Below are 26,377 nucleotides of genomic sequence, written 5' to 3'. Positions count from 1 at the left end.
AGCGGTTAGCGACTCCACATGTATCAGAGGAAGCATGTGGTAGTCTGCAGCCCTCCCCAGATTGGCAGAGGGGGTGGAGCAGCAACTGGGACAGCTGGGAAGAGTGGGGTAATTGGCTGGGTACAGTTGGGGTGAAAAAAGGGGGAACATTTAAAAAAAAAAGAAGATCTGGCTTGTTAAGTTCTGACAGTGGGGTAAGGATTATTATTCACAAGCAACACATTGGTGGAGGGGACATTAAACTTGTACTACTAATGTTAGGGCTGACTAAATCGTTACTCTAAGTTTAATCCATACACTGATCAGAGTAATGTTAGTTGTGGGTACACCATGTCCGCTGCATGTGGATATGTGCTTCTCATGCTCCCTCCAACCTGTTTTGAACAGGGGTGAGCGTGAGTCTCTGCCACCCCCATGCACACAACTACTAAGAGTTCTGAGTTTGCCACACTAATTACAGGAGGGTTAAATGCTTTAGAAATGCAGGTTTTGAAGTGGCATATGTGAATGATTTGAGAACCTTTCAACATATCCCCTTGTCATCAGGCATGTGCCAACTCATCACGCACCAATACAAGGCATCGTGTCTTTGTACAGTAAAAGCACGCTTATATACAAACAGACCCACGAAACAGTCCTCTGTTGTCTGTCTGAGCAGTGGCCAATTTGAAGGCAGCACAGAATTGCAGGAAATAGGCTTAGATACACAGTTCTACATGAAAACCCTTCTTTTCTGTGAGCAGATCCTTCTTTGTTCTGCGTAAATGCCAATTACATAATTCTCTCTGGCATGCAAATCAGATTGGATGAGGGCATGGCAGATCACCTATACTGCTTGGTGCAGTGCTGCCTGCAAATCCACAGCAGGAATGTGTTTTGGGACATCTTGCCTCTGCACATTAAGCAGTTTGATCAAGTTAGTGCTCAAGATGCATCAAGTTAAACTGCTTCCATACACAGACTCTTCAATAGTCATAATGATAATAATGAACACTTATGATGCACACTGTACAGCTACTGCAGCACATCTACAGCATCGCCAGGGGCAATCTGCCATCCGGATTATAAAGTATATTTCAAAAAAGACATTCAAATCTTGCAATTATGAAACATCATGTTTATGGTCAAATTTGAAAAGTTTCCTTGAGCATAGTATAGGATATGGCATAATATACCAAAATATCAGTGGGGCATCCAGGTTGCATAGTGGTCTATTACATTGCCTACCGACATGGGGCTCGCCGGTTCGAGTCCCCGTGTTATCTCCGGCTTGGTCGGGTGTCCCTACAGACACAATTGGCCGTGTCTGCGGGTGGCAAGCCAGATGTGGGTATGTGTCCTGGTCGCTGCAATAGCACCTCTTCTGGTCGGTCGGGGCGCCTGTTCGGGGGGGGGGGGGATAGCGTGATCCTCCCACACGCTATGTCCCCCTGGTGAAACTCCTCACTCTCAGGTAAAAAGAAGTGGCTGGTGACTCCACATGTATCGGAGGAGGCACGTGGTAGTCTGCAGCCCTCCCCGGATCAGCAGGGGGGGTGGAGCATTGACCAGGACAGCTCAGAGAGTGGGTTGATTGGCCAGGTACAATAGGGGAGAAAAGGGGGGGAATCCAAATAAAAAAAAGTTTCCCAGAGCATATAGTATGTGGCATAATATACCAAAATATCAGTTGTGTTATATGTTGTTAGATAGTGTTGCCAGTAATAACAAGAACCATTCTAGGAAAGTGAGCGAATGTAAAGAGACACTGGGCTGTTAGCTGGAAGTCATAACCAAGATGACCGAGCGGCGCATAAAGTCAAGAATAGCACACAAAGTCCCTTAATCAGCATTTATCTGTGTGTGTGTGTGTGTGTGTGTGTGTGTGTGTGTGTGTGTGTGTGTGTGTGTGTGTGTGTGTGCACGAGCGCTGGAGGAAGTAAGTCTACTCATGACACTTAAAGTGCAAAATATATCAGAAGTTGCCTGACAACATAAGATTCTGTCCAGTGTTGATGTTGAGGATGGCAGGACACTTGGTAGAGAAGACAGATGACAGAAATGGAAAAGAGAGAAAAAGGATCCTATGACTGAGCCTCATTACTCAGGCAGTCCTTGTTTTTAGCACTCTGCTACGCTGGGCGGTAAATGTTTATCAGTACTGTAAATTCAAATAAAATGGTTTACTGGATAGATACCTAACCAACATCAGTCTGTGTGTGTTTGTATGATATAACCAGACTATTGTTATTAGTTATTATTGTTTTTTTTATAATTGTTTTTGTCATCTAATTACAGTAATATCAAAAGATTAGACTGCTCACAAAAGATATCTACAATTTTGTATGCAAAAATGTAAAATTTACCATCAAAGGAAAAAAAACTAATTAGAATGAATTTCAGTGAAGTGGAAATGTGTGTAGTGCAGAATGCACATCAAAATTTGGGCTTTAGCTTTATTTTAATACAGTAATTTAAGAGTGTGGATAATAAAGATGGTTACTCTGGTCAGGAAAGTGTAGTCCATGCATTGAAAACATTGAGGACATTACAAGGGACCAAACAGACAGGCATGCTCTGAGGGTGCAGAGCAGACTACAATAAATGACTACAATACATTTTGCATTAATACATAGGAAACCAAACCTACATTCCTCCAGGCTGCATTTTTTTTAACTATTATAGAGCACACGGTGCCAATGACATTACCAAAGTCAAACTGGAAATCCAGTCTCCATCCTCATATATATAATAATTCCAAATACATACGGTGGAAGAAATAATCTAAAAAGTGCGAGTGGCTCCCTGCTATGGTTGCTCAGGAAGGTGGAAGGGGGAGTGCCTCCATCAAGGTCATTTAGCATAATTCAGCTCGTTTTTCCAGCCTAACCACAAAACTTCTCAGGTAACCAATTAAATCTATTAAACATCACATTATCTTGCAGATTTGGAGTGCAATATATTCATAAGGGACACGATATGATCCTGTGATGGCCTGGTGGCCTGTCCAGGGTGTCTCCCCGCCTGCCGCCCAATAACTGCTGGAAATAGGCTCCAGCATCCCCGCAACCCTGAGAGCAGGATAAGCGGTTCTGATAATGGATGGATGGATATGATCCTTAAGTTCTTTCCTCTATTGGTCCTCAGTTGAAATATTTAGTTTAAGTAAATTACACACCTTTTTTTCTTTTTTCTTTTGGGGGGGGGGGGGTTCTCCCCAATTGGACTTGGTCAATTACCCCACTCTTCCGAGCTGTCCCGGTCGCTGCTCCACCCCCTCTGCCGACCTGGGGAGGGCTGCAGACTACCACATGCCTCCTCCGATACATGTGGAGTCACCAGCCGCTTCTTTTCACCTGACAGTGAGGAATTTCGCCAGGGGAACGTAGCGCGTGGGAGGCTCATGCTATTCCCCCCAGTTCCCCCTCCCCCCTGAACAGGTGCCCCGACCGACCAGAGGAGGCGCTAGTGCAGCGACCAGGACACATACCCACATCCGGCTTCCCATCCACAGACACGGTTACTCGTGTCTGTAGGCCCAACCAAGCCAGAGGTAAGACAGGGGTTCGAACTGGGATCCCCGTGTTGGTAGGCAACGGAATAGACTGCCATGCCACCCGCATGTCCCTTAAACTGCACAATTTCTTTTCACTGTACATTTATTCCTCATGTGAATTGAGGGTCTGAGGACAGAAGGTGTGTCTATCTGTTTTTCACTGTGTAAATGTCAAACCCTCTGCGACTGCTACTGTGATTTAGAGCGATAGAAATAAAGTTGACTGAACTACATAATGTATTCAGAGGCATAGGATTATGATGAACATAAGCTTCAAATTAGTTTCTGCCAAGGCAAAGGATGGAATTGAAGATGTTGTAGACTGCAAATTGCTGTTCACCATAGGTAGATAAGAGATAAGGGGCCACCATAAGAGGTTGTTGTTGTTGTAATGATTTTTTTTCCTGAGCTACGTACACCTTATATAGACATTTCCAAGGTATGCGAGTACTGCCTGTGTTACTCTATTCATGGCTATCATACAGGGCAATAAGTCCCGGCAAAAGGCCTGGCCTCTGGGTCCACTTGACAGATATAGGGTCTGCAGGATCAGGACCGAATTGATGCAGGTCTAGCATGCGGGCAGGGACTGCCATGGAGGTCTTCAACCGTGTTTGTGAATGTTTTTAGTCTCTTCTGGCCTTTTTTGTTTTCCCAGAGGGCACAGACAGACTGATTACATCACACATGTGTGTGTATGTGTGTAGCCCTGCCAAAGCAACAGCACTGAGACAGCCGCCATTCCAGACATGCTTTCTTACATTTGGTTGAATAAAGTGTGACATTTTGTGGAGCTGTTTACGTTCGTATGTGTGTGCTCGTATGTGTGTGTGTGTGGGGGGGGGTGTCCGGTACATAAAAATTGGTCTGAAATCTTACTGGGATAGCCAGGCACTGTTTGCGATACCCCCACAGATCGCTGACGGAAGAATGTGTTAAAACTTGTGAGAAATTATTAGAAACACAAAATGTCTTAGCTGATGTCTCAGCTGCCACTTTTCCATTCATATGCTGACGCACAATCAGACTGCCCGATCTGGAAACGCTCCATCCACCTTATTTTTTTTATTTTATTTCATTTATTATTTTTCCCCCTTCTTCCAAGCAATCAATTTACTTAGAAGAGAGATAAAAGCTTAAAGAGTCACATAAGAGGCGAGCTGGGGCGAACGGTGATATGAACCATAGGGAGAAGGGAAAAAAACGAGGAAGGAAAGAGGCAGTTGGGGAATAGATGGATAATGCAGGTATAAACACACAAGTCTTTGTGCCTCGGAAAAACCAGACTGAAGCTTACTCTCATCTGTGCTGAGTCCCCCCCCCCCCCCCCCGCTGAGGGAGGGACTTCCAACACCTTCAGCTGCAATATAAATGTTAATAGAGTTCAGGGAAAGAAAACGAGGCGTAAACAAACAAATGTGGTATTCCATGCTTCAGGGCAGCAGGAGGGCCCTGCCATTGAGCAGTATGTGTTGTGTGTGTGTGTGTGTGTGTGTGGTGTGCACATATGCATATGTATGTATGTATGTATGTGTGTGTGTGTGTGTGTGTGTGTGTGTGTGTGTGTGTGTGTGTGTGTGTGTTTGCACATGCCAAAGAGGGATATGGAGAGGACAGGCAAAAAAAAAAGATGAGGCTTCTCATATACTCATGGGCTAGGCTCTAGTAGACCTCCAGCAGTGGAGACCTACCCCCCTCAACCCCCGCCCCGTCAGACCCTGCCTCAAAAACTCCATTGAGAATCTGGCACAAGCTGGCCAGATCATTTTCCTGCACTGGGAAAAACAGCTATGAAGGTGAGAAAGGCTCCAAATGGAAATTCACGGTTGTCTGTGCCACTTGCAAACTACACCAAGCAAGCGTCTCCAAAAAAAAAAAAAAAGAAAGAAAGAAAAGGAGAAAAAAACTTTTCCAAGTAGGTCTCATTCAAAATCCTCATCCTCACTGTGAAAATAAGAATAGCAACGAAACACCTCTTCTTTAACAAACATTTAGCTGTATGATACAGTTAAGAGGCTGTCCTCGGTACGTTTGATGTCTTACTGTTTAAGACAGAGGTTGCACCTGAGAGCGAGACAGTAGGGGAGAGAGAGCCAGAGAGAGAGAGAGAGAGAGAGAGAGAGAGAGAGAGAGAGAGAGAGAGAGAGAGAGAGAGAGAGAGAGAGAGTGAGCGAGCGAGATGATAGGTGGGGGTGGTAAACCCTCCCATCCTCATTCTGAGCACACAAGCAGCAGCAGCAGCAGCTCTGCGTCCTGACTTGTTCAAAGGGTTGGCAACCTTCAGACCAATTAGACATCACAGGGCAGCCTGCACAGCACCCGGCTTTCATATAAACGGCACCGCATGCATTTTTAATCAGCTATAATTTAAGGATTTAAATAAAGATCAAATTCTTCCTGCTTTACCCCGGAGAGGTGTGTGTGTGTGTGTGTGTGTGTGTGTGTGTGTGTGTGTGTGTGTGTGTGTGTGTATGTGTGTGTGTGTGTGTGTGTGCAGTCAAATGTAAGTGGAAGTAGTTTGGATGAATGTGTTCATCCCCCCCATTCTTACCCCCCCCCCACACACACACACACACACACACTTCTCTCTCTCTCTCTCCTCACCTGCCAGTGTTATGTGCCGACGCTCGGCAGGTTGTGTAACCCAGAGCAGAGCATTTCCTGTCTGACTGGCTGGTCAGCTAGCTGGCTGACTGGCAGCATGTGAGGAGCAGGAGACAGATCTGCAGGGAATCACTGACAGATGTAATTAATGAGGTCATACTTGGTGCTGGCAGTCCCTTTCATATCCCAATCTTACCGATCACGACTCAACACCTGCAGCTCTCCCAGCTTGGAGAGAGCAAAAGACCTTTCCCTAACCCAGAGAGAGGAAGACCAGGGTAGGGCCACCTAGATCCAGGTGGTCCGACACAGAGGTGTTATCTGAAGACCTCTGATGGTATATGCTAAACATCAGATGCATTAATCTACACTAATCTGGACAAAAATCTGACACGAGGTTGACTGTTTTGTAGGTTGAAATCTTTTTTGTAGGTGTTTCTAACACGAGAACGCATCAGAAGACATGCTTTGCCATGACATCCCTGATTTTCAACGGACAAAAGACAGCATTTCTCTGATTTCTGACGGGGAAATATAAACCATGTCCTTCTTATCTCATAGACTGACACTGTGTTGGCTTCTTTCATGGTGGAACTCTAAAAATTATAGTTTTAAAATGTTATCAAATGAAACAAGCAAATGTATGAACTGGGAAAATAAACAGGAAAGGATTTTACAGCACGAGTCTTGCGCTACACGGCTAATTTGAGATTTTTAGCTGAATGCGGCACATTAACTGGCTTATTTGAGGTAATCTAAAGCATCATTTTCTGTAATGTTTGGGGAAAGCATCCTATGTATAAATTGATGCGCTCCTACTGCGACGCGCCTGTGAGTGTGACATTTTATGGAACATGAAAGCAGAAAATATCATGTGACACAGTGAAATAGATACACAGTCTGGGGGGGGGGATCTCAGGCGTCAACCCATTTTTCAGATTAATCTACTGTACCAATGCCACTGCAAGTATGCAGTCATCACCAGTCTACAGTTGGTGGATCTGAGCTGAATGTCAATATGATTTCCACCATCGCCACGTATAGACAGAGTTGTACCATCTCCTGCCCTTGCCTCTAACCTCACAGTGGACAGTATTTATTACCTGTAAACAAGTAGGAAAACAGGCCTGGTCATGCTTCACTGGGGCTCTTTCACTCATCACTAATATGTGAAAATATGTATTCGGGTCAAAGAGTCCAGCCCTTCCCTTGGGACCCTGTCAGTCTTCAGTCTTCCTTAACACAAATATGCAAACAGACACATGTAGAATATACAAGAGGGCACACACACTCACCCCCGCACATGCATGCACGCAAACAGAAATGGGCACATGCTACCAAACAAGTATGTATTCAAATATGAGCTCAAGAATACACATGCTGATGACATACAGACATCGATGGATTTAGAAGTGTGACTCATATCAGAAACACACACACACACACACACACACACACACGCACACAATGCACGTTCTCCAATCGTGCAGCTGTAACAGTGCAAACCAGCCAACGCAACTTCAATAGGACGCTCACTCTCACCCTGAAAACAAAGGGAGCCTTGGCTCTACTCTTGTTATCCATCACCTCTGTCAGTCTTGCATAAATAACTCTTAATAAATAGCCATCATCATGTCAGAGAGCTTTCAGTTCAATGGCCTCCCCTGCAGCCTCGACCAATTTTTCCTCCCCTCTGCACTTTTATCTTGACGTGTTTTGCATTTTTGCCCCTCTTAGCACAGACGGATACACGTGGTGTGTTGAAACTAGGGTTCTGGGGGCATCGTTGTGATGTAAGGTGAATTTTCACGGTATGTTCCCGGTGTGTTCAGCCCCTCGGAGGGCAAGGCAAATCGTGAGCTATTGTCGGTGATACCCTTTCTCCAATGGTTAAGCCTTTCCAGCCTTGCGGTAGTTATGCCAATATCCTGGTCCGAGGGGCAAAAACAGTCAGTGAACATTTTGACAAGCAGGAAAACAACTTGAATCACATTCTCTGACTGTCCTTACAACCCTGATCGACACTCCCGGAAAATTCTGGACTGTCACCTTTTTGCCACTATTACCCACCAAACATCAAATGACGATATACTTTGTGGAATAACAGTTTCAAGTCCAGCTGGTGAAAATCACACCCATCCACAAACGCAACCCTTTTCCTGTTGATGTCAAGGAAACTCTTCAGTGTAGGCGATATTTGTGAATGAGAGAACTGAAAAGTGTAAAAATTATCTTTAGCAATTTTCAACATTAACACATCCAAACAGTTCTATCCTAAAGAACAAAACAAAACAAAGCTTTCAGAATAATTGCTCCAGCATTTGGTATTTAGCTGTTAAATGTGTTGCATTAGTGGGGAATTTGGATGCAGTGATGAAAAAGAGGTCTACATAGCGAACAGATCGAAAACAAAATTTGCAACAGAAATTTTTGAGGGCAAATGATCACCGAGTCAAAATATCCAAAGAAAGTCCTGTTTTGTTTTGTTTTTTGTTTTTTTTTTGTGGCGGGGGTCCTTTGCCTTCATATGTGGGAAACCATTTGCTGGTTGGGTGAACAAAGTGGACCATCTGCATTTACCAGCCAAGTTAATCCATGACGTTCCACTTTCTGTGTGAGGGGCCAAGGTGTATTAAACCTATTCTAGTGGCTTGTGGCATTACAGCCGTCCATTATGTTGGCGTATTTCCACCCATGAACATGGACAACACTCAACACACACATGCTGGCTGGACTGCACATTTCAATGGAAGCCCCAGACGGCTTGAATCTTTGTTTTGCCCCGTCTCCTCTCTTCCCCTCCCTTCCCTCTCCAAATCCCCCTGTCTTCTCCCCTCCCACCCGGTTCTCTCTCTGCCCTCTCTACTTCAGAGAGCAAAGAGTCATTCGAAATGAATATCCATGAAATAAGCAGACCATACTGTGGCCATTACCCACTAGAAGTCACCTGGGCCTCGCAGCCATTAATCAAGACAACTGGATCCAAGGTGGGCTGTCTCAATTCAATCCTTTATTCTGTCTTATCTCCTTACATCTCTCTCTCTCTCTCTCACCGTTGCTTGCTTTTGCCCTCTCTTTCTCTCGCTCCGTCTCTTTCTCTGCCTCTCTCTTTCTCTCCCCCTCTGGCTAGTTCTCTGATGATGAAACTCTCATCAAGCCCAATCACACATCCCAATTGCTAGCATTGTTTTAGCATAGCTTTGCCTTGACAGTCATGTTTCCAGCCCTTTGTACTTTTCACAATCCACCTCTGAGAGCAGTGTCATATATTATCAGACCATCTCACACAGGGCCAATCTCTTCAATATGACCGTATCTTTCTCTAGCTCTCTCACTCTCTCACTCACTCACACACACACACACACACACACACACATACACAAAATCCCATTCTAACTGATGAGAGATAAGTTTCTTCAAAAATGTAATTTCTCCGTAACAGGCAGAGGAGCGCGTGCAGGGTCCTTTACTGTAAACCTGTCCAAGGTGAAGTTGCCCTTCTGACAAAAGGCTGCCTTGAGTTGTCAAGGCAGCAGTTAGTGTGGGGGGGGGGGGCACAACACATAAAATCAATTGGGTCTTAGGATAGAGGAGATCTAATGACACCACAAAAAGGCTACACAAAGAGGATAAATAATGAGATGTTGCAATTTGGAGGACATCCTAAGCTTTACCTGCAACAGCAACCTCTGAAGTCCCCCCCCCCTCCACTTTCCCCTTTTTCCCTCTACCCATATATAGAGCTATTTCTCATTCACTGGAAAAAAAAAACACTGCTTATGTCCTCTCAACCCAAGTTATTTATAGCCAGAGGTTTCATCACTGATAATTATTGTCCATAGTAGGAAGAAAGATGATCAAAAGTGGTCCTCTAAACCCAACTGTGACAATTATACTAAAGACTGCTACAAAATACTGTCTGAATTTTTGCTTAAATTCCCTATTTAAAAAAAAAGAAGAAGCTTTTATGCCCTGTGTTTTGTAGGCAAAGACACTGTATTTTGTGTTCAACAATGGTGTTTACCAAAGTGGGCTGAAGCCCACAGGGACTACTTGAACAGGAGCTACTTAGGGAGTAAATCCATTGGTCCATGATGGATGATGAGGAACCAAGAGAACGAAGTGCACTTCAGCCATGATAGCTTATAGCTCCATTAGCCTATAACTGCGCAGAGAAGGTCAAAGAAAATTGTCAACTACCTGGTAGTGCAGATTGTAGCTTAGCAGTGCCTAGAAAGACCAATTTAACTATGTTGACTGATGCTGTTAACTGTAGTTCAACCTGCTGATGCAAACTAGCCCCTCTACAATTGTGTTTCTTCCTCCTCCTGTAGCTTAAAGGTAGCCTAAATGTGCAAGCGGTGGTTACCCATGAGACAGAAAGTGAGAGCAGTGACTGTGCCGCACGCGTTGTTTATGACTGTCACTTCGTTTTTTCCAGGTGTTGCTTCGTGTTGCTGTTGGATTGAATCATTCATAGGTAGCTGGGGTGGTTTTAACATACAAATGCATCTCTGGCTGGCCCTGAAAGTAGCCGCATCACCCACACTTACTATTTATAACTCTTTTTCCATGCCTAGGCCATGTGTAGAGCAGAGCGAACCGGGGCGCTTGCCTGAGGAACTTTCCACCCAGCCAGGGTTCAGCCAAGCTGAACCTAAGGAAACATCACAATGCCGAGCAGTTGACCCCCTACTGTGACCAAAATAACATTGTTATCAGCACATAGAAGGCATACAGCTTACCCCAATGTCTGGATGCCTGCCGATAAAATTATGTACATGCATGCACATATCCCCCCCACACACACTTACTTACACACACACAAGCACACACTCGCACAAAAGGAACAAAAGGGCTGTGAAGAATAAAAGTCCTTCAAAAGCAGAGGGGGGGAAAAGCCTATTTTCACATGTCCTCTTTGCATGGCGTTCTGTTCAGGAACAAGAGCACACAGTATTCATAACAAGTGTGACAGTTCCAAACACACAACTGGCATATCATAGAGGAAGGGGGAGGGACGAGGCCATGGGGGGAAAGAGGGAAGGAGTGAGAAGGGAGACCTAACATGACACTTACCCTCCATTATGCAGCTGCATGTGAGAGAGGGTTAACACAGCAATAAAGGAGAAACACGGGCAAGAGAGATGGGAGATAATGAGGTGCTGGTGAAAAAAGGACCAGAAAGAATGAGGAAAAAAAAGTATAACAAAGGTGAGATAACTGGGGCGCGCGCGCGCGTGTGTGGCATGTGTGCAAGTGTGCGTGCGTGCTAGGTGAATCTGAGAGCATCCAAAGATGCTCAACCTTGTTGATGACACTTATGTGTGACCTGCTCTCACGGCCCTCTTAAAAATCACTGCCAGCTCTGCCCAGGGTAGCACAGCACGCCACAGCCGACTGCACCAGTTAAAGGCCCATTCCTTAAAGAACAATTAACAGCGCCATTTAAAAACATCATCCTGCCCACACGCTCAATTACCGCAACCCACTTTTGCACCCCCCCCCCCCCATTGTGTCCGAGAATAGCCCGGTTGAATTGGCACTTATGCGGCATTGGTGATGAATGCATCATGCTAGGCCATCGTTCTATTCCAGCACTGCTCAAACAGTTCGTCTGTAGCTTTAAAGAAGACTTCATAGCTTCCAGGGCTCACATACCAAATGTGGATCTGCTCAGGACCTAAACGATATGTAATAGTTGCCTCTTTGTTCGAAGACAAGAAGGTCTGAAATACATTTGTTTCACAAATTATGCTGAAGGGAACAAAGAGAACTTAAGCTCGGAGATAAGTGAGAAACTCTTGTGCAAATATGTGTTTGAGAGACGAGGAGGGAACATGCTAGTGTTGTGGCTTGCTGAAACTGTCCTTGGGAGACACTGCATGGGCTTTCCATTTGCTTTTATTTTTTGATCAGCAAAAAAAAAATCTCAAAAATAGCTTTTGTGTTAAAAAAAAAAAGCAAATTAGGTATACTGTAAATGATGAATCGGTGTATGTGTACTCAGTGTACTCGGATTTTAGTGGAGATCATTTGGTTCTGTGAAACCACAAAAAAAAAGCCTTCCTCGTCCTCTGTGAAACACAAACAAAATGACCTAAAAATAACTCTTATCTTGCAGCAGTCATTATCATTGGAAACACTTCAGAAAGCAGCAGCCCCAGTTGTGTGTAAATAAACAGAGTGAAAAGCGGAGGAAGGGGGGAAAAAGATAACATGCAGCAAGAATTCTGCACAGAGGAAGGGGAGGATGAGTCATGTGAAAATAAGGGACTTTGTGTGTATGCGTTGAAGGACAATAAGGGGCTTTGAAGCACTGAGATTACAGAGAAGTAACGGATGGAGGAAACCATGCAGGTTGGGTGACGGGGCAGCAATGTAGCACACTGGCTTCAATATTCAGAATTTTGGGAACACATGTAGGGCAAAGTCTCATCGAGCCCCCCTGGAAGGAGACAGCCATTACATCTGCACAGCTCACCAGGTAAAAGTCTCTATCTGAATTGTAAGGTTCTGGTTGCACTTCCCAATCCCTAGCCATGATTGGGGGATCAAATTATAGCCATTACAAATTTACCTCAATTTCATAATGAACACGTGTCTATTATTTATGTTGTTTTTAGAGGAGTCTTTCTCGTGTTTAAGAGTATGCAGATGAATCATAACGAGTCAGCAAATCACATAGTTGTGCTACATAACCTACACTAGCTAGTAGCTTTTACCTATGTGGCAATATTAGCCATGTTTGCATTTCAAATGTTAAAGGATAAGTCCAGTTTTCTACAGCCTGGGTCTTGTTTTCATACTTTCTACAATCATTCACACTGGTCGTGATGTCATTTTATTCACCGGCTTTATAGTCAAGACTTTGGATACAAGACAACCACTGGACACAGTTTTATAAGGCAGACTTATGGGCCAACGGAACACAAGCATCAGACATGTTTCAACATTTCAATCCAATTATGTAAATCACATATTTGGAAGTGAAAACAAAAGTTCAAGTAAAAAGTTATAACCTGAAATGTCCAATATTATCAATGGCAAATAGCATTACAGAGCTACTTCCTGGTTCAACTTGTTGGAATGACCCGCCTATACTTACTGTAGGTAGAAAGACTCATCAACTATCTTGCCAACCACAATTGAAAAGTCATAGATAATGAGAAATCATGCACATAGTCTAACTGAGGCACAACTGGCTTTTTAGTTATGGTTTAAAGCATTGGTTCTCAACCAGGGGGTCGGGACCTCCATTGGGGTTGCGAGATAATTTCCGGGGGGTCGCCAGATGGTTGTGGAGAAAACAAGCATGAAACTGTCAAGACCCACGGTTCAACTGATGCGAAAAATAGGTGTACTGTCTCTTTAACTGCTGTGCTGTCAGGCAGTGCGCTCTGCACTGGCCTTCAGTATACTTCCAAGACTTCTTAGAGAGAGCAATACAGTACTAAACGTCTGTACATTTAGTAGATAATAATAATCATTCTTCGTATCAGAATCAGCATGACAAAAACATTGCAAGCATTGAATGTTACAGAAACAAAACATAAATCATTGTCACCTTTAAAAACACATTCAATATATTTAAAATGTTTCACCTGAACATGTACATCAGCAATAACAACTTCTCTGCAAATAATACGAATACATATTAAGCGTCAGCTTCTTAAGAGGACTCTGGGATCCAGTGGTCTTGGTGGCTATTATGCATGGAGGAACGGCTGTCGAGAAAATCGAAGGGCAACGAGCACATCAGCAGACTAATAGCAGGTGCAGTCCACAACAACAAGGTTGATGTACACTACCGTTCAAAAGTTTGGGATCACCCAAACAATTTTGTGTTTTCCATGAAAAGTCACACTTATTCACCACCATATGTTGTGAAATGAATAGAAAATAGAGTCAAGACATTGACAAGGTTAGAAATAATGATTTGTATTTGAAATAAGATTTTTTTTACATCAAACTTTGCTTTCGTCAAAGAATCCTCCATTTGCAGCAATTACAGCATTGCAGACCTTTGGCATTCTAGCTGTTAATTTGTTGAGGTAATCTGGAGAAATTGCACCCCACGCTTCCAGAAGCAGCTCCCACAAGTTGGATTGGTTGGATGGGCACTTCTTTGAGCAGATTGAGTTTCTGGAGCATCACATTTGTGGGGTCAATTAAACGCTCAAAATGGCCAGAAAAAGAGAACTTTCATCTGAAACTCGACAGTCTATTCTTGTTCTTAGAAATGAAGGCTATTCCATGCGAGAAATTGCTAAGAAATTGAAGATTTCCTACACCGGTGTGTACTACTCCCTTCAGAGGACAGCACAAACAGGCTCTAACCAGAGTAGAAAAAGAAGTGGGAGGCCGCGTTGCACAACTGAGCAAGAAGATAAGTACATTAGAGTCTCTAGTTTGAGAAACAGATGCCTCACAGGTCCCCAACTGGCATCTTCATTAAATAGTACCTGTTAGAGCCTGTTTGTGCTGTCCTCTGAAGGGAGTAGTACACACCGGTGTAGGAAATCTTCAATTTCTTAGCAATTTCTCGCATGGAATAGCCTTCATTTCTAAGAACAAGAATAGACTGTCGAGTTTCAGATGAAAGTTCTCTTTTTCTGGCCATTTTGAGCGTTTAATTGACCCCACAAATGTGATGCTCCAGAAACTCAATCTGCTCAAAGAAGTGCCCATCCAACCAATCCAACTTGTGGGAGCTGCTTCTGGAAGCGTGGGGTGCAATTTCTCCAGATTACCTCAACAAATTAACAGCTAGAATGCCAAAGGTCTGCAATGCTGTAATTGCTGCAAATGGAGGATTCTTTGACGAAAGCAAAGTTTGATGTAAAAAAAATCTTATTTCAAATACAAATCATTATTTCTAACCTTGTCAATGTCTTGACTCTATTTTCTATTCATTTCACAACATATGGTGGTGAATAAGTGTGACTTTTCATGGAAAACACGAAATTGTTTGGGTGATCCCAAACTTTTGAACGGTAGTGTATATAGCTGATATATCAAAGAAGCGAGTCGGACACATGTGTTCAGCAACCGAAGGACAGTGAGGACAACAGCAGGCTAATAGCAGGTGCAGTCCAATGCACTCGCGCGTGAGTGACCACAATTTCCAACACATAGCATTTTGAGGTTATTTCAATAAATCTAAGAACACTAATTAAAGCCAAAATCGAATTTGTTGTTATTCTGTCTGTGGGCAAAGCAATGGTCTTGCTGTGCGAGTTTGGTAGCATTCATGTGTTATATTGCAGTAATCCCCGCACAGTCTCAGGCAGAGTTTATGAGCAAGCAATGTGTTTGCATTGGGATGTTGTGAGTTAAACGTCCCTGTGTTATTGGGGGGGGGGGGGGGGACAAACACCAACTTAGTAATTCTTGGGGGTCGCAACACAAAAAGGTTGCGAACCACTGGTTTAAAAGACAGGTTCTTTAAGCATGGCTCGTGTTCAGTTGCCCCATAAGACTCCATTGTAAAGCGATGTCCAGCGGTGGTCCCATGTCCAAAATCTCTAAAATGAAGCCCATGAGTTATATTATAACTGATATGCATGGTGGCAAAAAAAATATAGACATGGGCAGTAAAATGATGGGAGTCATCCTTCAAATAAATGTAAAGAAAAAATTGGAAAGTTAAAAAAAAAATCAATTGTTTCAACAAGTGTTTTCTAAGAAATTAAGAAATCTCACTGTGTGCAGAACTCACTAAGTCCTCAAAAATGGAGAAGGAATGGCAGGAATAATTTGCTATTAGAGAATGTCAAAGAAGTGTTTCCATCGCCTTTTTTTCCCAAAGCCTCCTTGTTGGCACACCTGCTTTTCCACACCATGCAAATATAAAAACTATCATGCGATATCTGAGATTTGATTCACAAATTAAAAATCCCCTTGAAAATGGCTGACTTATGGAAACAGCTACCTGCCACAAAAGTAGCTCTAAAACCAGGCAATATTGTCAGACTCCTATGGAAGTTTTTATTGGACTTTAATAGTGCATTCTTTTGTGTTGTGTAAATTCCTATCTACAAAAATACTGAGCAATTAGAAAATATGCATAACTTACTCTGTTAACACACTTTAATTTAACGTAAAAATGTCATGTTTTACAAATGTAAATAGTTTCACCCCCACAAATACACGTAAAGTGATAGTTATGCATCACAGTACATGTGAAACGGGTTTTGCACATTTGTAGATAATTTCCTGTCAGTTTGTGGGCCACTTGACATTTGTAACTTCCTTCCTATTTGTTTGCGGATTTTTGTCAAATTCGTACCGCAGATTTGTAGAAAAATCAACAAACGTGAGGTGCAGTTAGTAACTATACCAGCAGGTAGAAACATTCCCTCACATGAGCTGACGGAACTACAGTCTGTACTGGGAGGGGACTCCCTAAAAACTTGGTATTCCACCCAGTGGTGGTGCCTTACGCCCTGGTCGGTGTTGTGTGCCCGATGCGTTCTTGTTGGGTCACATTGGGTCGTCTCATTACTTTTTGGATAAGCTAGCAAAACCATAACCTCAAAAATTGTTTATCAACCTAATCTTTGCCTTAACCCCAAGATTAAGCCTACAAGAGACCTCACACCTAATTGTAACTTCAAACAGATGATATTTTTCATGATCATCAATTTCGAAGATACACTTAGGATTTTTGTTCCTTGTACTGCTGGCACAACTACAACCATGACTACACTTCCCTGCAGATGGTCAAATAACTTTTCCCTTAAATTCTAAAATTGACCATTATAACGTTACACTGGAAAATATGTACAATTAAATAGTGCTAAAATACAGTGCTGATTGAAAGTATGTGAACCCCTTGAGCAGTTTAGATTTTCTGTTGTTTTACCATGATATCCTTATTCTATCATCACCAGTTTTTATGTATGAAATGTCAGATATATGTTTATCAGTTGCATGTACTTGTTTAGTGGGACTTGTTTAAGTAGCCCAAAAACTACATGAAACATGGAATTAGTGTATGTGCAAAAGTAAGTGAACCCCCAGCTGCATTGGTTAAGTCAAGCAGGTAACAGACTCGGGTGAAACACATTTGGGTGCTTAATTAATCATTTAAGCAGACCAATGAAATGAGACATCCTTGGGAAAGGGTTTGGCCTGCACTAATTAAAAGTGAGAGGAAACCAACCAAACCACTGTGGTCACATACAAATCAACAATGCCGAGAGCAAAGGAGATATCTGAGGACATGAAGAAGAGGGTAGTGATAGCCCATCAGTCTGGGGAGGGATGTAAGACCATCGCCAAAAGATTCCAGCTCCATCCATCCACTGTAAGACAAATAATTTACAAATGGAGGGCCTTCAAAATGACAGCAACTCTGCCTAGAAGTGGACGCCCATCAAAACTATCACCCAGAAGCACCAGAAAAATAATAAATCAGGTAAAGGCCAACCCACACATCACCTCTAGAGAGTTGCAGACCTCTCTGGTAGCATCTGCGACAAATGTGCATGTGTCTACAGTCAGACGAAAATTGAATAGCCATGACATTCATGGGAGGGTTGCTAGAAGGAAGCCTCTGCTCTCAAAAAAGAACAAAGCTGCCCATTTCAACTTTGCCAGAGAGCACTTGGACAAACCAGAGACCTTCTGGAAGTCCATTCTCTGGACAGACGAGTCCAAAATAGAATTATTTGGTCACAATCAAAACCAACATGTTTGGAGAAAAGCCAACACTGCATATGAAGAAAAGAACCTCCTCCCAACAGTGAAGCATGGTGGTGGAAATGTGAAGGTCTGGGGCTGCTTTTCTGCTTCTGGACCTGGACGACTCCATATTATCCAAGGAACCATGAATTTTCCAGCATATCAACAAATTCTTGACCAGAATCTCCTGCCATCAGTCAGGGAGTTTAAGCTGGGACGAAAATGGATTATGCAACAAGACAATTACCCAAAGCATTCCAGCAAAACTACAAAGGAATGGCTTCAGAGAAAGAGGATTCGTACTCTGGATTGGCCCAGTCAAAGTCCGGATCTTAATCCAATTGAAATGTTGTGGCGAGACCTGAAGAAGTTGGTACATACCAGATGTCCCTCCAACCTCTCTCAACTGGCTGAGTTCTGCAAGGAGGAGTGGGCAAACAGCCCCATAAGCAGATGCAAGAGACTGGTTAGTGGTTACAGAAGACGTTTGGTTGAAGTAATGGCTGCAAAAGGAGGAGCCACAAGCTACTAATACAAGGGTTCACATACTTTTGCACATGTTAAATTTTCAGTTTTTGTGAAATAAACCACCTTTGTTGAATTAAATAATGAAAATATATCTCTTTTTGTGTGCGTGTCCATTATTTGGAAGGTGTGCTTTACAAATTGGGATTTGGATGTGTGTGTAATAAGCTTATTTTAATGTTTTTTACAAAAACAGTGACCATGTCTGGAGGGTTCACAAACTTTCAAGCAGCACTGTATACTGACATTTAGATGGACTAAATTATGTCCCAACAACAAAAATCAAAAGACAGACTATCAATTTCCATGAACATAGGTGTGAGACTAAATATAAAAATTAATGGAAAACATGAATGGTATATTCCATATGCCTTCGTATTTGACATGCGTCAAATAAACTGATGTCAACTGTATGCCTGTATTATACAGTCTAGTTTGCCTAATTTTCCAAGCTTTAGAAATAAAACTAGCCCATACTTTGCCATTCAGTCCAACTTCTCAATTTCATCAAACCAAACTAATTCAGGATTTTTGTTCTGCATTCTTACAAAAGTGCACCCAGGTTGTCATATAACTAAGTGCAATTTATTTTCATCATCTCCCAAGTCACACATCAAATAAACTACCTTCCTCACTTACCTACTTCTACTGCCAGGGATGGGGTTTTTTTTTTTGGAGATACTTTATTGATCCCGTGGGGAAATTACGCTCTGCATTTAACCCTTCCTAGCTGTGAAGGTAAGAGCAGTGGCCAGCCGCCATGCAGCACCCGGGGACCAACTCCAGTTCTTCTTGCCATGCCTCGGTCAAGGGCACAGACAGGAGTATAAACCCTCACATGCATGTCTTTTTTTTATGGTGGGGGAAACCGGAGCACCCAGAAAAAACCCACCTAAGACACGAGGAGAACATGCAAACTCCACAGAGGACGACTGGGATGGACCCCAAGGATGGACAATCCCGGGGTTCAAACCAAGGATGTTTTTGCTGTGAGGCAACAGCGCTAACCACTGTGCCACTGTGCTGCCCAAGATACCTCTTCTCAGGTGGCCATAGCATAGGGTTCCACACCAAAGGGTTTCTGTTCTATCTATTTGAGGGTCCTTAGCATGGAAAAAGTTTGGGAACTCCTCACCAAACTACATTTCAGTTGGTGCAATCACTACAGGCAGTGCACATTGCAACTTTTTGGGTCTCATAACTTGGATATATATTAGTGTTTGTAAGCTGAGCATCTTCATGTAAGATAGGGTCCTCGGTTACTTTTAATGACATGTTTTGACAAAGTACACACAAGAATTATGTCCATGTACACAGATGCAAGACCAAATATACAAATTATAAGAACACTTTAATAGATTATCATCTATATGTTCGTATATGACATAAATCTGCACAAATAACCATCACATATTCCATACATCTGCACAAATGTCCTATATCATATTGAATGCTTGTATTAATCAATGTAGCTTGTTTGATACCCCCCCCCAAGACCTCCTATTTTTCATACCCTGCCTGCATGAAGATTTAACTTTTTGTGTGCGTGTAAGCATGTCCATGTCTCTTTCTCATGCTGCTGCAGCATTTCACCCATCTATGAGAGACAAAACAAAAATACAATCCATTAATTGAATAAAAAAATGTGAAGGCAAAAAGGCAGGTGGAATGTCTGCATACATAAAGGTGAATTCACATTCTTATAGGCATTCTGTCTTTTTCTTGGCACAATATTTTAGCAACACAACAATCCACTAGAGACATTATCAGTGTGTTGACAGATGTATGCTCTACCTGACAAAGATTTCAGCACAGTTTGGAGAGGATCAGATTCACATTCTTGGGCTGCAAGACAAGAGAGGAACCATCTGTGTCACAACACAATTCTATGCTATATATTTTGTTCCCTGGTTTTGCCCACCATGTAGAGCCTCATTGAAATTAACACAATATGTTAATCATGTTCATTTCTGAACACAACTATTTCATGTTGTTTATTTAGCAAAAACTTGGGTGCAGATCCTGAGGGGGGGTCCCTTCAAACATCTGAAAAACATGAAGTTGCCCCCTCCCCATAATTTTTTTTTCAATTTCCCCCCCTTTTTCTCCCCAGTTGTATCTGGCCAATTACCCGGCTCTTTTTGAGATGTCCTGGTCGCTGCTCCCCCCCCTCTCTACGGATCCGGGGTTGCCCTGACCGACCAGAGGACGTGCTAGTGCAGCAACCAGGACAAATACCCAAATCCGACTTCCCACCCGCAGACACAGCCAATTGTGTCTGTAGGGACACCCAACCAAGCCGCAGGTAACACGGGGATTCGACCCTGCGATCCTGTGTTGGTAGGCAACGGAATAGACCGCTACGCTACCCGGACGCCTCCATAAATTATTTCTAAATAAATTATGTAATTGGAAATATGTATTCAATAGAAGCTGACTTCACTTTTGAAATAATTCACACAAACACAACACTTTTTGAAGGTTTTGTTTATATCCCCCCTATGTATCCTGCTCAGTGGTCTGAACCATTGTATACAGTGCATCCGGAAAGTATTCACACCCCTTCACTTTCCCCTCATTTTCTTATGTTACAGCCTTATTCCAAAATGGATTACATTCCTTTTTTTTCTCATCAATCTACACACAATACCCCATAATGACAAAGTGAAAAAGGTTTTGTAGAAATTTTTGCAAATTTAATAAAAATAAAAAACTGAAATATTACATGTACATAAGTATTCACACCCTTTACTCAGTACTTGGTTGAGGCACCCTTGGCAGCGATTACAGCCTCAAGTGTTCTTGGGTATGAAGCTACAAGCTTGGCACACCTATATTTGGGGTATTTTTCCCATTCTTCTCTGCAGATCCTCTCGAGCTCTGTAAGGTTAGATGGGGAGTGTCGCTGCACAGCTATGTTCAGAGATGTTCAATGGGGTTCAAGTCTGGGCTCTGGCTGGGCCACTCAAGGACATTCACAGACTTGTCCCGAAGCCACTCCTTCGTTGTCTTGGCTGTGTGCTTAGGGTCGTTGTCATGTTGAAAGGTACACCTTCACCCCAGTCTGAGGTCCTGAGCGCTCTGGAGCAGGTTTTCATCAAGGATCTCTCTGTACTTTGCTCCATTCATCTTTCCCTTGATCCTGACTAGTCTCCCAGTTCCTGCCGCTGAAAAATGTCCCCACAGCATGATGATGCCACCACCATGCTTCACTGTAGGGATGGTATTAGCAAGCTGATGAGAGGTGTCTGGTTTCCTCCAGACGTGACGTTTGGCATTCAGGCCAAAGAGTTCAATCCTGGTTTCATCAGACTAGAGAATCTTCTTTCTCATGGTCCGAGAGTCCTTTAGGTGCTTTCTGGCAAACTCCAAGCGGGCTGTCATGTGCCTTTTACTGAACAGAGGCTTCCGTCTGGCCACTCTACCATATAGGCCTGATTGGTGGAGTGCTGCAGAGATGGTTGTCCTTCTGGAAGGTTCTCCCATCTCCACAGAGGAACGCTGGAGCTCTGTCAGAGTGACCATCGGACCAAGGCCCTTCTCCCCCGATTGCTCAGTTTGGCTGGGCGGCCAGCTCTAGGAAGAGTCCTGGTGGATCCAAACTTCTTCCATTTACGAATGATGGAGACCACTGTGCTCTTTGGGACCTTCAAAGCTGTAGAAATTTTTTTGTACCCTTCCCCAGATCTATGCCTCGGTACAATCCTGTCTCGGAGGTCCACAGACAATTCCTTTGACTTCATGGCTTGGTTTCTGCTCTGACATGCACTGTCAACAGTGGGACCTTATAGATAGACAGGTGTGTGCCTTTCCAAATCATGTCCAATCAATTGACTTTACTACAGGTGGACTCCAATCTAGATGTAGAAACATCTCAAGAATGATCAGTGGAAACAGGATGAACCTGAGCTCAATTTTGAGTGTCACAGCAAAGGGTGTGAATACTTATGTACATGCAATATTTCAGTTTTTTATTTTTAATAAATTTGCAAAAATTTCTACAAAACCTTTTTCACTTTGTCATTTTGGGGTATTGTGTGTAGATTGATGAGAAAAAAAAGGAATTTAATCCATTTTGGAATAAGGCTGTAACATAACAAAATGTGGGGAAAGTGAAGGGATGTGAATACTTTCCGGATGCACTGTATATACTAAACTTTGGCAAATGAAGTTAACGGTTTACTTCCAGATACCTTTACTTGCTATTGGACTACGTCTCCCAGAGTCTATTTCTGTAGCCTCCCTGTAGCACGTCAGAGTTGCATTTTCAGTGAGTCCAGTGGCTGGTGTGACTGGTGACTGCAAGGAAACTAGGCTAGTCCTGTGACAGATGCCTTGTAAGTAATTTTGTTCAACCTATGATAAAGTCTACCCATCAACAGAATAAAAGGTTTAAAAACATAACCAGACTGTTTACCGCCTCAAGTGAATTAACTTATACCCAGCCAGATCCATATTTAAGCTAGCTTGTTACACTGATCATACCTGTAAAACTTCCAATAACAGCCAGTGCATGTATTTGTTTGAGCAGCATAGCGCACTCGGCCTTTATTAGAGACAGGCCATTATTTGAGACAGGCTTTTATATTGTAGTTATAGTTATCTACTACTATTATTTTCGGCTGCTCCCGTTAGGAGTTGCCACAGCAAGTCAGCCAGGTTCCAGCCAGGCATTTACATAGTAGTTATATTAATTTAAAAATTCAGCAACTCATTCCGGTTTCTGATGGTGAGTTTTTAAAGTGGATGTGGAGGAGCTACATACATCTTACATGGTAATGATCATCTTGCTAACATGAATGTTTACTTCTATTTACATATGTGCCAGCTCACATTAGCTAGCTACTGTGAACTTATGCTAACGTTATAGCCTCCAGTAGCCCACATTAACACCCATTGTTCATTATGGCATATATTAGCGTTATAATAAAGTTATATTATTACTTCCTTCCATAATTAACCTGCGTCGTGTTTGTGTGTGTGTATGTGTGTGAAATTATGCTAACGTTATAGCCTCCAGTAAACCACATTAACACCCACTACCCATTATGACATATATTAGCGTTATATTTGAGTTAGGTTAAAGTATATTAATTCCTTCTTTAATTAACCTGTGTCCTGTTTGTTTGTTTGTGTGTAAGTATGTATGTATGTATGTATGTATGTATGTATGTATGTATGTATGTATGCATGTATGTGTGAATATGTGTGAATGTGCACGTGTGTGCGTGTGTGTGTGTGTCTGTATCTGTGTGTGTCTGTGTGTGTACGCGCCAGATCAGGGTTTACCAAAATGGCAGAGATAAGAAAAAAGTTGGACATCAGGACATTTTTTATAGGCTAAAAATGTCACTGTGTAAGTAGGAAGACCCCTGTAATATTAAAAATACTAGTTGATAAAAGTCCTCATAAGAAATGAATAAAGGGCTAATACAAATATTCAATAACTGTGCCATTAGAAAACAACAGTAAACAATCTGTGGAGGGCTGCAGCAGCAACACACGGAGAGACAGAGACGATGACTCTCAGGTAAGGTTTCACAGTTGTAGTAAGACACTTGTATGAGAGGCCCTGTCATTTGAGTAAAAAAGTTGTAAAATGAATGGTGCTGCATTTGTGGATGTGTGGCTCTGTAAAATAGGTAAATATGTATGGCCTAAACATTATTCATTAATATACATATATTTAAGCTACTATTAGTAGCAATATATTTTACAGCAGATAATTATTACATTAGTGATATTATTGATGTGCCCTGCAGAAAATACTCTTGAGAAAATCCCATGTTTGTGGTCCCCCCCAAAGTTGTAATGAGATCTGCGACCTTGAGCATGAGGCCATTTTCTCGAAGTAGAACGATAAGCCTGTCATACACAACTAGGGCCTCATCTTTTCAGTCTTGCGGAAATCCCATACAGAATCAGGCTGTAAAAATAAAACTAAAAACTCACCTCTTCACATGTGGAATAAACTGTTTCACTGGACAGTCTAATGTCTTCCCTTTCTGGCCATGGAACCTCTTTTTGGTATGTACATGCTCCAGAGAATGCTCCTGCTAGGTAAGATAATCGATGATTGGCGCAGCTGCACAAACTTGCAACATATTTAAAACCTAATCATAAATCTGTAGATTTGAGACTCTGATCAGATATCAAAGTATTTAAATCCAAAAAGTCATTATTCAATAGCCTTTCTATATTTATTATATTCTTTGCCAATGTACCTTAGCTGTAGAAGGTCTTCTACAAGGTCAGACGACTCTCTACAGGTCAGAAGACTCTCTTTGTAAAACAAATGGGAGTATCTTCATAGTAGTCCTCCACTTGCCAAAGCTGTCTCAGTTTGCTAGTCTTTCAAGTTGTCAAACCTAGGATCATAAGTAAGGGCCATTAATACACATTAACCAAAACAAAATGAAAGAAAAAAATTCCAGAAAATGTCATTTCTCGCATCATGCAAATATGTGGGTACTATTACTGATGATCACCTGAAATTTGGTGCGAACATTGAGGCTATTGTGAAGTGGGGGTAATGGAGAATTCACCTTCTCTGCAAACTAAATTCCCTTTCTGTCAGCCCAGTTATCCTCTGTCGCTTTTATCAATCTTTTATTGAGAGGCTCCTGAGTTTTTCTTTTATCTGCTGGTTTCACAGCCTCACAGTAAAAGACAGAAACAGCCTGAACAGCAGTGTTAAAATCTGTTCTAAGATCACTGGAGTGAAACAAAGTGATCTGAATTCTTTTTGCAACCAACAAATTCTCCAGAAAGCAGCAAGTATTTTGGCTTCTTATGGAACATATTCTTGCAAGTGAATTTTCTCTGTTGCCATCAGGGCGTCATTATGTTTTACCTGCTTGTAAAACTAACCGTTATTCTAAATCGCTCATTCCCTCTGCATTTCACTACTAGTATTTTTTCTGATCATTTTCATTGTGTTTATCAAGTTTAACTAACCTATCAATATTATTAATTACTTATAGATCTTATTACACATTTAGCTCCCTGGAGTGTTATTATTTGTTGTTTGTGTTATTTGTTTGTTGGTATGATATTACTGTGTTTTGTGTACAATTTCCTCTAAACAAATTGTCCCTCTTGGGATTAATAAAGTTGTTTGTATTGTATTGTATATCATACATACCACTTGTTGAAAGGAGTGTGGCTCTCTTGTGGTTTTCCAGCAGGATTCCCAGTTCTTTGTCCGAGTTCACAATTCTAGAAATATAGCCACCACTCCTCTTCAGTCATTAAAAAGATGAAGGCACCCAGGATATATCTACAAAACGTTAACCCAAAGATAAACGTTACTGTCCAATCAAACTGTGATTTTACTTTCATGCTCACTCTCAATCACCGACACATAACTCTCATACACTCATTTGCCACTGGTAAATTGAACAGCTAATCATAAGGTACAATTCACTTTAAATTTGTTGGCAAACTGGTAACGCTAGGGTTATATAATTTAACATTAGGATTAACCAATTTAACATTAATAATAGACTATGATGACTTCATTCTACATAGTAGCTCCATGAGGCAAACGTTACCAAGCACTCTGCACGTGGGCTTGTTTACAAAAGAAACCTGTTAACGCAAGTTAGCTTGTTAACAGTTAGCTGACGTTAGCTAGCCAGTAAATGTCATCCAATATTTTCCTGGCACATGATATGGGGCACATGTTATGACAGTCTAACGTTAGCATGACTGGATAGTGCAAATTAAAAGTAGCAACCTACATTATTTGTACAAAACTAACGTAACTCACCCTCCATCGTGGAAATCTCATGAACGTGCACTCAAAGCACGGGCTGAGACTGTCACGGCTCGTCGAAGCGTGCACTGCAAAAGCGTCCTGCAAAACCACGCCCGTCCGGGTGAAATACCAAGTTCCTCCTGTGTTTGTGAGTTTGTTTGTGTGTGTGTGTGTGTGTGTGTGTGTGTGTGTGTGTGTGTGTGTGTGTGCGTGTGTGTGCGCGCGTTTGTGTGTGTGTGCACGCGTGCGTGCGTGCATGCAGCCTG

At 42.3% G+C, this 26,377-nt stretch overlaps 1 protein-coding gene and 1 long non-coding RNA gene across 8 annotated transcripts in view; both read right to left on the bottom strand.

Annotated features, from left to right (window-relative positions):
* The window catches only part of LOC130117222 (RNA-binding protein Musashi homolog 2), a 400,440-nt gene that overhangs the window by 295,793 nt on the left and 78,270 nt on the right, over nt 1–26,377 (bottom strand). The gene's annotated exons all lie outside the window — the stretch shown is intronic.
* On the bottom strand, nt 19,824–25,674 carry LOC130117252 (uncharacterized). The gene is made up of 5 exons (XR_008810632.1): nt 25,497–25,674; nt 24,577–24,720; nt 24,305–24,408; nt 20,147–20,197; nt 19,824–19,949 (listed from the first exon to the last, which is right to left on the bottom strand). It is a non-coding gene; the product is annotated as an uncharacterized LOC130117252 (long non-coding RNA).

Source organism: Lampris incognitus, chromosome 8, assembly GCF_029633865.1.
Source record: "Lampris incognitus isolate fLamInc1 chromosome 8, fLamInc1.hap2, whole genome shotgun sequence".
NCBI lineage: Eukaryota > Metazoa > Chordata > Actinopteri > Lampriformes > Lampridae > Lampris > Lampris incognitus.
The sequence above is the reverse complement of the archived record's forward strand: the minus strand, read 5'-3'. Positions and strand labels throughout refer to the sequence as shown.